This window comes from Mustela erminea, chromosome 7 (genome assembly GCF_009829155.1).
Source record: "Mustela erminea isolate mMusErm1 chromosome 7, mMusErm1.Pri, whole genome shotgun sequence".
Classification (NCBI taxonomy): domain Eukaryota; kingdom Metazoa; phylum Chordata; class Mammalia; order Carnivora; family Mustelidae; genus Mustela; species Mustela erminea.
Window position 1 is genome coordinate 8,520,031 of NC_045620.1, and position 13,510 is coordinate 8,533,540.

The window sequence follows — 13,510 nt, forward strand, 5'->3', positions numbered from 1 at the left end:
AATCTGACTTTCAATAGGTCGTGAGACAATAACAGTTACCAGGAGTAAGGCAACTTTTTGTAACAAAAACGAACATCCTTTTGAGTGTTTACTATGCTCTGGGAATTCCGTAAAGACAGACAGCAATAGGGTAGGTCCCATGACCCCCATTTTACAGATGAGGAAATAGAGGCTCAGAGAGTTTCAGCACATCATTAGCAAGAGACGGGGGCTGAACTGTACCTTGGGCACCGCAGGGACAGTGCCTGGGAACCACCAGATTCAGAGGCCCATGAAATATTTTCATTTCTCTTGCAATCAGAAGGGGGAAAAAAAAAAAGAGCTTCGAGAGAGAAGAATGTGTTTAAATATAGGGTATATTATACTTGTCGTTGCATCGATGTAGTCATAAAATATAATTTTTATTATTTCCTTTTTAAATTAAATTTTAATATTTTCTTATGGAAAAAAACCCCAAGGGACAGGAATGAAATGTCAAGCTTGAGCTCCTAATTCTCGAACTGTGTCAGAGTCTGAGGACCAGAACCATTTGACCCAGTGGAAGCAGGCACCAGACAATGCACCAGATTCCTGACTTAGAACCTGAATTTCAGTGAGCCCTGACCCAGGTGTTTCCTGCGTACATTATCGTTCCAGCCCATAACCAGGGGTTTCCACCAACTCCTTGTCTTCTAAGAAGCCACAGCAGTCTTAACCTATATTCAAATGCAAAGCCATGCTGGGTGACCAGAGAGTTATGCCCATAACTGCCTCCGTATCTTTCTCCCCATTGTAAGGCAGGTAAGCTATGAAAATGCAAAAAGCAATACACTTCTAAATAAAAGTTCAATTTTGAGATAATAATGGTAATTAAATTGTGAATATTCTGCTATCTTAACTTAAGCCCTGGGAAATAATTAGGGAGTTTTCTATCAATAGAGGTTTCCAATGAAAGCAATCAGCACCCTAAATCCCTAAATATGAAAGGTCCTTGGGTTGGAAGGGACCTTGCAGGGAAGGGGGAGTCGCTGGCTTGGTTTTTTATCATAATAAAGCCCCACAGAAGGGCTTTGAGGAACCTGCTAGCTGACTCCATGCACTGGGGACTGAGCTCAATGAAGCCCAGAAGCCAGCCTCCTCCCAAGAGCCTTCTAGAGCTGTCTCTTTGACACCTGCTGGCCATGGGGGTCCGATGATTTTTATGGGCATTGTCTAAGAGGTGTTCTTTGAGGTCTTTTAGGAAAAAGCTAACGGTGGGGGGGGGGTGCAAATGAAAGAGGGGAAAAATTGGGAGAAAAATGAGAAAAGAGATGGACAGAGAAAAGTCTGGAACTTGAGAAGATGAGCTAACATTAAGGAATCACAACCAATGGTAGCGGATAACACCTTCTACGGTCAAATATCTTGTGGGTCAAAGAATGAGAGAGTGAAGGGAAGATTTAACTCTGCCTAGTGAACGCTGAATAAAAATTAGTTGAATGAATGCATTCAGGGTGGGGAGGAAATCAGTCTGAGCGCCGCCCTGTAACCAAGGCCACAGATCTGGAATCATTGGTGTGAATTCAAGAACTCTGGAGGAGATGACAAATCTCTCATTCTGGCACTAGTTCCTAATTTACTGCATGGCCTGGACAGCTGCTCCCCACCTCAGCCCGCCCCCCGCCTCTGTTGCTCGGGAGTCCAACAGGGATGAGAAGTCTCTCCTGCCTTCCTTCTCACAGGGTTTGATGAGAACCCGACAAGATCATGAGTGTGTGTGTGTGTGTGTGCGTGTGTGCGCACGCTCCAGAAGTGGGACCGTGCTTTGTCAAAGAAAGAGAGTAATACTGGGGTATGAGAGACATCTGCCTCCTGGCCCTAGGTTCCTCCTGCCTTTTGACATCACACCAAAGCCACCCAAGGCCCAGACAGAAGAAGCAAAAGCCTGGGTGGCTACTCCATGGCCAAGAATCGTCCACAGGGAGCTATTGCTACCTTCCTTTTGAAGATCAGCAACAGGATGCTTGTGGGTGAAAAGCCACTTGTAAAATAAAGAAAAAACAAGATACCAAGGAGTGTTTTCCATTCAGACCCTTCAAATTGATGTTTTGCAGTCTCCTATTCATCTTTCTCCCACTATTGGTCCATTTCCTTCCTTCCGGCTTCCCGCCTTCCCATGATTTGTCATTTCTGTTTGGGATCCCCCAAACAGCTGCTGTCGTACTCAACATTGGTCTCGCTGTTGCTCCAGAAATCCCCTCCTCGGCCTTGCCACCACAACGAGTTCCATTTCAGGTTTCCCAAAGGAGAAGAAACCTGAGAATGTCATGTCCTGTCAAAGACACACGCGTGGTGAGAGCCAGTCTTCAAGGACCCAGCTGACTCAGCGCTGCACGACACCCCACCGAGGCAAGCACTGTCCTTGGGTACAGGTGAAGAAGACTTACGGGCGCACACCTAGAAGAGGCAGAACTTGAAAAGGAGCCCAGGCCACCAGCACCCCACCCTACTGGCCCCTTTGTTTTAAAATGCTGGAGCTTTTCTGATGTCTCCTTGGAAGGCTTGTGTTTGAAAATGGCGAGACTAATGGTTGAGTCGCCGGTTCCCCGATTCTGGTGGGGTTTGTGAAGCCTGCCAATTAGATTGGAAGGTCTAGGCAATGAATCTCTTATTTTTTTTTCTCTTTTTGACTTATTTTATTCCTCATAGATGTAAGTATTAAAAAGGGCTGCCCCCCCCCCCCCCCCGGCCCCTTTATTTTCCACCGGCATCTTTCTCCTTTACTGTGCCTCATCCGCAAGTGGTAGCAACACTATCTCAGCCCTAATGCTTTGCTTTTCCTCTGGCCCCATGGAAATCCTATTTCCCTTGTGCTAAAGCTATTTAAGTGAGTAAAACACATGTGTAAAGCCACTCCTGGCTCCAGCATCCAGAGCTCTCTCTCCCTCTCCTCTCTCGAATGTGCCTTGTGTTCAGAACACGATTCTCATGTGTGTATGCATGTGTGTGCGTGTGCATGTGTGTGCATGTGCATGAGTGGGCGTGTGTGTAATTTGGGGTTTTACTTAAGATTAAAATTGCAACACAGACTTTGGGGGAGAAAAAGCACATCATATTGGAAGGAATAAAGAAAAAAAAAATCCTATCTGTACCTTCCACACAATCTGCTTCTTACAATTCCAGTCCTCAATCACTGTTAATAGTCTCTTGTGTATCTTTCCAGAACATGTTCATGTATTTACAGAAATGATCTCTACCTACCCACCTACCTATCTATCCATCCCTTTCTCCTTTACCCAAATGCTCAGCATGTTCCTTTTTTTTTTTTTTTTTTTTTTTTTTTTGCTTAATAAGCTTAAAGCTTGATCCATATCAGAACATACAGACCTGTTTTATTATTGTTTTAAAATATACCTCATGTTCCATCAGGCCACCGTGCCGTAATATTTTTGGCCAGTCCTCTATTAACGCACAAGTGATTTGATTTTGCTTTGTTTTACTTTATTTAATTTTGCTAAAGCCATTCATTTTTGCCTTCAGTCACTGACTCCTGTTTTCAACTGGACCGTAAACTTCTCGAGGGCAGAAGCCATATTTAATAACTGTCCACTCTGCACTCCTGGACATGAAATGTGCTCACTGTTTGAGTTGCACTGACTCATTGATACACTGGGTCACTGGAGCTTCCCCAACCCTGTCTGAGACAGGTACAGTCTCAGTTATAATAATATGATAATACAGTTATTACCCCACTGTACAGAAGAGGAAGTTGAGGCTTACACGTGGGGTGATTCATCTGAGGTCACAGAAATAAGGAGATATGAGCCTGTGGAATTTGATTGCAGAGCTAGTCCTCACCACTCCCCTCTGCTAGCTATGTGGGGTCCATCCTTGTAACCCCCATGGGTCTGGCACTGTTTCTTTTTCTTCTTTTTCTTTTTTTTTTTTTTAGGATTTTTCACTTATTTATTTGAGAGAGAGATGGAGGGGTCAGAGTTGGAGGGAGAAGCAGGCTCCCTGCTGAGCAGGGAGGCTAGCACGGTGCTTGATCCCAAGACCCTGGGATCATAACCTGAGTCAAAGGCAGATGCTTAACCGACTGAGCCACCCGAGTGTCCCCGGCAGTGTTTCTTCACACTCTGATTAAGAGTATAAAATGGAATTTTAAGTACAGAGACAGCATTCCAGCATACAGATCCTGACCCTGCTTCTTTCTTGCTGTGAAATCTCAGCAAGTTACAGAATGTTCTGTGCCTCAGTTTCCCCTCCGTTAAATAGAGCCGATGGTAATACTCCCCTCACAGGATTGTTGTAAGGATTTCACAACATAATATGGCCCAGAGGAGGCATCAAGTAAATTTTATAAATCATTTAAGCCTAGACTCCAGTATGAAGACCCCACAGATACTCCTGACCATACTAAAAACCTAAATTTGTTCTTTTCTTTCTTATTTCTTCCTCAATCACCCACAGAGCACCTGCACCATAGTTTAGTGGGTACTACCTAAAAACTGTTGATGGACTAGAATTTTGCCAACATAGCTTTTGAAAATTTTAAGCCTGAGGAAAACAGCCAGAATTCAGACATAGCATTTTTAAAATAAAAGAGCTACAGAAAGGTTTGGCAAATTGGAGAAGAAACCAAAAGAGAAAAAATAGTCCTCCAAAGGCTTATATTCATTGATGGCAGGTACCATATACCTGGAATTTAGTTCAGAGAAACACTTATATTCTTGTCCTCGTGGGACTTACACTTTAATTCACTTAAACTAATGAAATTGATATGGTTCACAGTTTAAGGTAGAGAAGTGTTGTTTTATAATTCTTCATTTCTAAAATTACCCTCTTATTCTAGTTAAAGTAAGATAGAAAATTGAAAGTCGGAGAAACTGAACTACACAAACAACAAATTTTTCTTTTTCCGGGAAAGTTACAGTGGTTTTTAAGGCTTCCTATCTTTGTGGTCCTTTCTTATCCCTCTTATTTATTCACATGAGGCAGGATGACTTATTAATCTAACTATAAATTTCTTCCTTAGATTGCAATTTTCATCTGGAGGGAAAACCCTTTTCATATTAATGATCTGTATCATTTGTAGTAACAATACCTTTCTTCCTTTGTTTAAAAAAAAATAATGTACGTAATAAAAAAAAAGTACAGACTTTCCTCTCCATATCAAAGTCTATCAGGAAATAAATGAGGAAAACATATATTTGATGCCATATTTTAGTCTGAGAAAAATCAACAAAATTATTTTTATTATATATAGAACATATAGCTCATGCATATAGCTTAGAATCAATTAATTTAAGGTAATAATTTGTACAAACACCCTCACAAAAATTTTAAAGGATATTAAACACCCTGTTTTATAAACATAACACTTAATTTAGGAAAAAAAACATTTAGAAGGTAATGCATTTAGGATAAGTGCACAACACATGAAAATAATAAATGAAATTTTCCCAGTTTAGAAAATGAATGTAATTAATTAACATTTAAATTACATTTTTAATTGCAATCATGCCCTCCCAGGGGACTCATAAGGGACCATAATTGCAATTAAAAGCATGTGGATTAGATAATAAAACAATGCACACTGTCTGAAATGTGCGATTTAAAATGGAAAACAGACATTGTTATCGGCACATCTAACTTAATTGTAGCCATAAAGCAAATGTGCTGTACAAAATAAAATTCACATACGGGAACATTTAATTCTGGAGTCTCTTAAAGGGGACACGCTTGAGAGCACATTTTATGACAGGTTCTGTTGGAAACAGCCCTTTAAGGCTTTCGGATCGAGGGCTGGTGCCTTAATGTTTTTGCATTAATAAAAGCAAAGCTGAATGTTCCTATTAAAACACACAGATACATTTAAGTAAGAGATGAAACTCGATGTCTAAATTTAAGCTGCGACACAGGATTCTATTAGCTGGACAGACCGTTAAGGCCATGTAATTTTGAAACTCTGTGGTTTTTTTAACTTTTTTTTTTTATCTTCTCTTTTTGAGAGAATCATCATGAAAGGTACAGGGATTTGAGACTAGGGAAATGAAAGCCAGAGAGATATGTGTTTGGCTTGGTGAGAGCAGAGCCAAGACATGTGACCCAACCCCCCACCCCCATCCGGAGAATCTGATGTCCAGAGTTATCCCCCTCCAGGATACCAAACCAATGCTTTTTATTTACAGAAATTATTTCATTAGCATGAATCTCACCATTATTTGACTAGAAATCTTTTCAACACTGTATACATCAGTGCTTTCAGATGGCGGTACATTTGATGATGTCTGGTAGTCTCAGCTCGGGGGAGGGGATGCTGTTGGCATCAGGGTGGTGTGGAGGTGGAGGGCAACCCCTGCTTAGAAAATACACAAGTGGATCCAAAGAGATGGTCACAGACCCTTCGGAATCCCATTCCAGAAGGTACGGGGCTGCAGTCTTCTGCTTCTAGCCTAGACGCCGACTATATCCGCTTATTTATGAGAAATAGTGACTGTTTTTAGAATATAAATGTTAGCATGAAATTAGAAGCGGCATGGCTCTAGAAAGGCTGGGTGACAGAAAGACGAAGATCCCAGCTTTGGGGCTGGAGAGATCTCCGTTCAAAACCCAATTCTGTGTGACTCTGCACAAGTCAGTTTCCCTCTGCAAAGTCTCAGTTTTCATATCTGTTCTACATTTAGCGTGGCATGAAGATTTTTAAAAAAGGCATGCGTACGTAAAGATACATGCTCACACATACACATTCACTACATATATTTAAGTATGTGTATGTGTTGTACGATCGATACAGAACAGTATGTATAAAGACCTTTATTAAGTATAATGTACATTGTATGTAAGCGTGTTTGTGGATGTGTGAGTGTGCAGAATTTATTAATATGCAAATTCCCATGAGAACAGAAACTATTCTTAAGATGAGAGTTCTTGACATTGTGAAGAACGAAGATAAACTGATAATGTTTAAAGGGCATTTTAAATCCCCTTTAATTGATCTGTTTATATTTGCACACATGCACAGATTACTGCTTCCTACAAGCTCATTGACCCAACAGGTTTTTCGAAAGGCCTACTATGTGCCAGGGGCCAAGCTCACCTTGGGGATGTAGTTGAAAAGGAACCCAGAGAAAGATGTTTTAGATAGATGACAAAACATCTGGACCTGATCTCAGGGCACTAGGACACAGTTGGTGAGTTTAGCCAAAGGACTCAAACCGACAGATTTGTATTTCCCAAGAAATTTCTGTGCAGTGCGGTGCATTGGTCAAGGAAATGTGGCAGCTTGGCAGCGGGGGCGAGGGATGTCAAGAAGCCAGGAGCTGGTGTCTTACAGCTTGTCGAGTTTACCAGAAAATGAGGAAGATCTGAAATCAGCTTACATAACAAGTTTTTGTCTTGAAGAATACCCAGGCATATGACAACCAACGTGCAAGTTGTTACCTTAAGGTAGGGCAGCGGAAATGAAGATAAAAGACCACTTACATTTGAGACCAGTGACTCCAAGATGCCTACCCATTATACTTGTCTGGGGCAAGTAAAAATGACAGATTCTTAAACCCATTCATAGACCTTTAAAATCAGAATGGATGAATGGGGAGTGGGGAGTCTTTGCAAAATTAATTTGGGGGCATATTTAGAGAAGACTGTGCACTTAGACCACTAGAAACAACAAATAAATAGGATTTTGATCACTATTCAATAAGCTAAAAATCTAATATCTGGGACTTTGGCAGAGATGATTCTCTATGTTTGCCATATCCTGTTTCCTTTTCCTCTTCCTACAGAAAAACCACATTTCCCAGTTTTCCTGGGAGTTCAGTTGGGGGCAGAAGTGATAGACATCACTGCCGAGACTGGTCCACACCTTCTTGAGTGGCTTTGGAAGCCAGAAATCCAGATGTTCCAGATGGTATTGCTATACTTCTGCTGGAGGAGACCAGCATCAGACATTATATGCATAGAAAATAAATATGTACTGTGTCGAGCACTGCGAAGTGGGGGTTGTTTGTTAGAGTAGCTTGCATTAATTATCCTAACTAATATAGGGAGACAGGAAAACAAAAACATCTTTCAGAGCATGGCATGGATTTCATACAAATTCAATCCATTTTTCCGATGTCGCCATATTTTTCTAAGCCAAAATCTTTAAATAGCCAAAGATGCTATTTTTAGTTTCAGTGTTGGTATATTTGAGTGTATTTTTAGTATTTTGGAATTAAACCCAGAATAGACTCCATCTGCAGTAAACCAGACTATTTGAATTAGCCAGTGTTTCTGAAATTGTAGGAGGACAGGTGTGCCCACCCCCCGCCCCGCCTGCCCCTGGAGGGACGTTTGGCCATATTTGGAAACATTTTTGGCTGTCAAGACTTGGGGGAATAGGGTGCTACTGCATCCAGGGGGTAGAGGGTAAAGATCCTGCAGGGCACAGGACAGCCCTCTGAGCACAGAATTATGTAGCCCAAAATGTCAGTAGCGCCAAGGTTGACAAACTAATCCCAAGTACGCTTGATGTACCTTCTGGACTAATCACAGACCATTATATCCAAAAAACCCAGTGGCCCACCGGTGCCAAACTCGATCCACAGTGAAACAGATCAGACTGCCCGTGCCTGCTCAGAGCACTGTCCGCCATTCTCTGCCAGACCGGAGCAGTCACTTCGTCAGAAGACAAACAGAAATGTTCTAGGGACATTTTTGTCCCCTGGGAAGAAAGAAACAGCTGGAAGGACCAATCATTCACACGTTCATCTTTGTCTTCTTCATTCGAAAGTTGGTGTTGCTGTCACCAGTCCTGGCGAAAGTCACACTTGTAATGTCATAACTTTATATCTGCCTCTTCGTCCTTTCGGGAGGTGTGACACTCTCGAGTCAGAGTGTGCATTGATAGAATGTTGCCATGTCTACCTCTCCGCCACCTTCTTGCCTCTCTTGCTCCTCTCTCAACAGAGAACAATTTTTTTAAACATTATTTGAGAGGGAGAGAGAGTGCGGGGGGGGGAGGCAGAGGGAGAAGGAGAGAGACTCTAAAGCGGACTCCGTGTTGAGCACAGAGCCCCATGGGGCTCGATCTCACGACCCTAAGATCATCATCCGAGTCAAACCTAAGAGTTGGATGCTTAACTGACTGCACCACCCAGGTGTCCCTGGACTGCAGTATTTGAGGGATTATGAATTGAGATGCCATTCGATTGATATGATTTGAGAAACACCAAGAATCCCCTTGTCTCCCCCGCCCCCTGCACACACGTGTCAAAACCATGACTCCCTAGCGTGCTCTGCCATGACACAAAGTCTGACTGCAAAGTCTAATGAGCAATACTGCCTGCTGACTGGGAATAAACAGCTTTGGGGTCAAATATATTTGGGGCCTGATTTCCCTACTTCCTACCCGTGTGGTTTTAGGCAGGATATTAACCATGATGAGGGCCATTCTTCACCCATATGGAGAAAACAATGTCCACTTCAGATGGTTTGTTTGGAGATCAGAACAGAAACTATACATAAAAAGTGATCAGTGAAGTGCCTGAACACAATAGGTGGGCACGCAAGTATTTACCAACATGTGATAAAAACCCTCTCCATGGACAGCAGAGTCATATGTGACTCAGCCTCTTCTAACTTCTCTTCTCATCTGATGTCTTCCCACCTCATTCTATACTCATTGTGCTTCAGCCACCATCTTTCTAGTCCAGAAAGAACAAAGCCAACTCATTCTCATGCCAGGACCTTTGCACTTGCTGTTCTTCTGTTTGAATGCTCTTCTGTCTTCCTCCAGAGTTTCTGTATCACTGATTTCTTCTCAGCATTCTGGCCTCAGATAAAATGTCACCTTTCTCTGTCCATTGTCCCTGATGTTCCTTATCCCCATTCTTGGTCATTCATTATTGCATTTCTGGCTCTATTTTCTTTATAATACTTATCGCCATCTGAAATGATCTTATTCACACCTTTATTTACTTGTCTATTGTTTTTATCCCACTCCTGATGTAAGTGGCATGCAGGCAGGGAATTCATCTTATTCAACAGATACAAAAACCACACGTGGAGTGTGTTTCACACAAAGATGCTTTTCAATGAACATTTCTTGAACAAACTAAACTAAACCTAACTTCTTTAACAGAAAACTATCCCAATACTTCTTTTAATAACAAAACTAAGACCAGTGACCACTAGACATGGACTCTAAGCTCCTGGCCATGTCCCCAAAGGGCTGAGATACCTGGGTTTTATTCCTCCCCCTCTTTGGGACAAACCCTCACCTTGTATTAATTTCTGACTATTCACTGCAGGCAGAACAAGTCCTCGGATTTGGGAACTGACCACTAAACCCAGGCCACTCTCTGAAACTAGAATGTTTACGATGCATTTCCATTTCCGGGTGAGAGTGCAGACGGTAGGGAGGCTGTGCAGGCCAATCGGAGGGCGACCCAGGGTTTGTGAGCCTCTGCACGTCTTTGCACTCACGGTTGTGTGTGAGCGCATGTGTGAACACACATGGGCAGTCAAGAGTGGCTCGGGGGCGACCTAATTAAGTTTCCAATTGAACCATCAGGCAACGCCACTCTGCCACTATGTCACCTGCCCCATGAAATGGAGCTGAGATACAAACTGCGCCTTAACTAGGCAACCTCCTCTCTTGCTGATCCCATTAGTTGCCCAATTGGGCAAGACAAGGTTTTAATTGCATGCCAGAAGCTTTATTTTTCTGCCCCAGGCAAACAGTTAACCACATTAGTATACCACTGACACATTAGAGGTTGGTCAGCAATGAAAAGTGAAAGAGCCGGTTTTGGAGAGAGCTGAGGTACCTGGCTGTTTCTAGCGTTCTCCCCGCTAGCATCTGTCGCTACCTAAGGGAGAGAAATTCCTACCGCCACTACCGCAACGGGACAAGGTGTAAATGATGCATGGTTTCACAGCTTCATGGTCTGCTGTAGGATCATGGCTTGAAGGCAGACAGATGTGGCTCAAGGATGGACTGTGCCGCTGGCTAACCATTTCCTCAGTCTCCTCATCTGTTAGGGAGGAAAAATTGAATGGTGCCTTCCCCTTTGGGCTATGATGGGGATTGAATGAATGTGAATGAAATGTTACAGGTAAAGCCTTGAGCTCAAATTCAGACACTTACTAGGCACACTGTGAGTGTTATTATTATAATTGTATCCATCCATCCATCCGGCCATCCACCCAACCTTCCAACCATCCATCCAACTATCCATCCTATCTCTGCAACACATCTAACTGTTTTGGAGACCACTAGGAAGAAATGAGAAGCCAGAATCAAATAGAAGGAGTGATTACAGAACCATCAGTCACGGACCCTTGCCTCCCCAAAATCGAGGATGCTAGGTCTCCCAAGCCATGTCCTCCTTATGCAGGCAACATATGCTCATTTTGCTGAAGGCCATGTGGAGACAATGTTACTCTGACTTAAAGGTCAGCCCCTAAGAAGTTATATTTAAGGCTATGAGGAGGGAAGCAAGGACATAATTGAGTAGGTAAAATTTTAGTGTCCCAAACGTCAACCTCTTCCTTCTACTTGAAAGGGCAGTTCTTCCTTTGACCTTTCAGACTGTGCTATCCAAGGGAGGACTTACTAACCCCATGGGACTACTTAAATTTAAATAAACTAGAACTTTGAGCTTGTTGGTCACACTGGCCACCCTTCAAGTGTTCAGTAGCCAAGTGGCTACTGCAGCAGACCGTGCACCGGAAGAATACTTCTGACATCACAGAAAGTCCTCTTGGACAGCACTGCCTCCCCGGAACATTTAGTTGCTTATCTTAGTATTTCAATCCTCCCCTAAGTTCTGTTTCCTTACAAAGAGAGGTTGACTGGGGCAACGATCTCTTCTTTTAACATCTGTGAAACAATGACACACTTTGCCTATCACATTACCAATAATCAAATAAAAGAAGAGATGAAATGAAATGGAGATTTTTTCAAGTATTTCTGATAGTAGTGTACTGGTTTATCCAACTGAGAACAAGTTGTGTAATGGGCATCTAGAGAAAAATAAATATTCTCTCCCTTCGATCCAGTAATTGAGGCTGATTCCTAATCCTAGAGCTAATCCCAGACTGTTTGAAGATCATGGCTAAATCCACAGAAGAAGCTCCACATAAAAAGATGTTCACCACAGCGGTGCTTACGCTGGCAGACAAATTTGGAACAACATAAACATTCTCTAATACAGGAGTGATGAAATAAGCAATGGTACCTATATTTGATGTTGCATCAACATGATGATTACAAATAGAATGTAGCAACTTGGTCAGATACCTAAGGTGGGATCAAATGGGGAAATCAGCAGACTACAAAGTGTTATTCCATTTTATTGGTTAGCTATGGCTATGTAACAAGCTATTCCAAGACTCAGCAGCTAATGACAATGAACCTCCTGTCTCAGTTCCTGTGGTTCAGGAGCCTGCAAGGGGCTCGGCTGAGTGCCTCTGGCTCAGGATCTCAAGGATCTGCAGGCAAGACATTACCTCAGGATGGTCACCCTCTCAGAACTGCGGCTGAAGGTCCACCTTTAAGTTCACCTCTGTGGTTTCTGGGACACGACTGTTGGTGGGTTATGGAAGGTGCTCGAAACCTCACCACCTTCCCTGCAGGATGGCTTCTCTGCAGGATGGAACACAACCTGGCAACTGGCTTTCCTCCAGTGTGAGGGATTCAAAGGGAGGGATCAGGGGCTTGGGGTGGAGCGGGGGACATGGGGGAGCAGCTAAGGTGGAAGCCACAGTCTTTCTATAGCCTGGTCTTAAAAGGGACGCCCTGGGACACATGCCTTGTTCTGTTACTACAGGTGAACCAGGAAGTCCATCAACACACTCACCAGGGGAGGCGATCCTACAGGGGCAGCGATCCTGACAGGTGGGGATCGCTGGGGTCACCCTAGGAGCTTTATCACAGAACTCATCTATGCAACAGAGCCACACCATTTGAAACAATAAAAGAGATTTACTTCAAGATTTAAAAGAGGGAGACAGGCATCCAGACAGAAGGCAGAACAGATCTTCTGTACATCTCACTCCCTAAAGAGTAAGATGAAGGAGGCATTCTTTCTTTCTGTTTTATTTTCCATTTTCCAATAATGAGCTTTAAAAAAAAAAAAAATCCTACTATGATGGGAAGACTCGATAAACGTTATTTAATTGAAAATAGAAACCCTGTTAATAATGATATTTGTAACTGATGATAGCATGAAATTTGTAACTGATGAAGGTCATTTTAAATCTACTTCCAAGTCTGAGATCAACTTTCTTATATTCCCTTTTTTATTTTTTTAAGAGAAAGTAGTCAGCAGACGTCCCCGCGGTTAGTAGTTAGAACTTGCTGGCTAAGATCATCAGCATCTAAATCTCCTTCTCCACACCCCCGCCTTCCCGGAGCTCGGCTCCTCCCTTCCCTCCGGCCTCCTGCCACATTCCCAGAGCACCCTGTATCTGAACGCCAGCGAGGGCGAGGGAGCCGGGATTGACGGCCCTGCAGCCGAGGCCCAGGCTGACACGGCCGCGGAGGGTAACTCATGCTTAG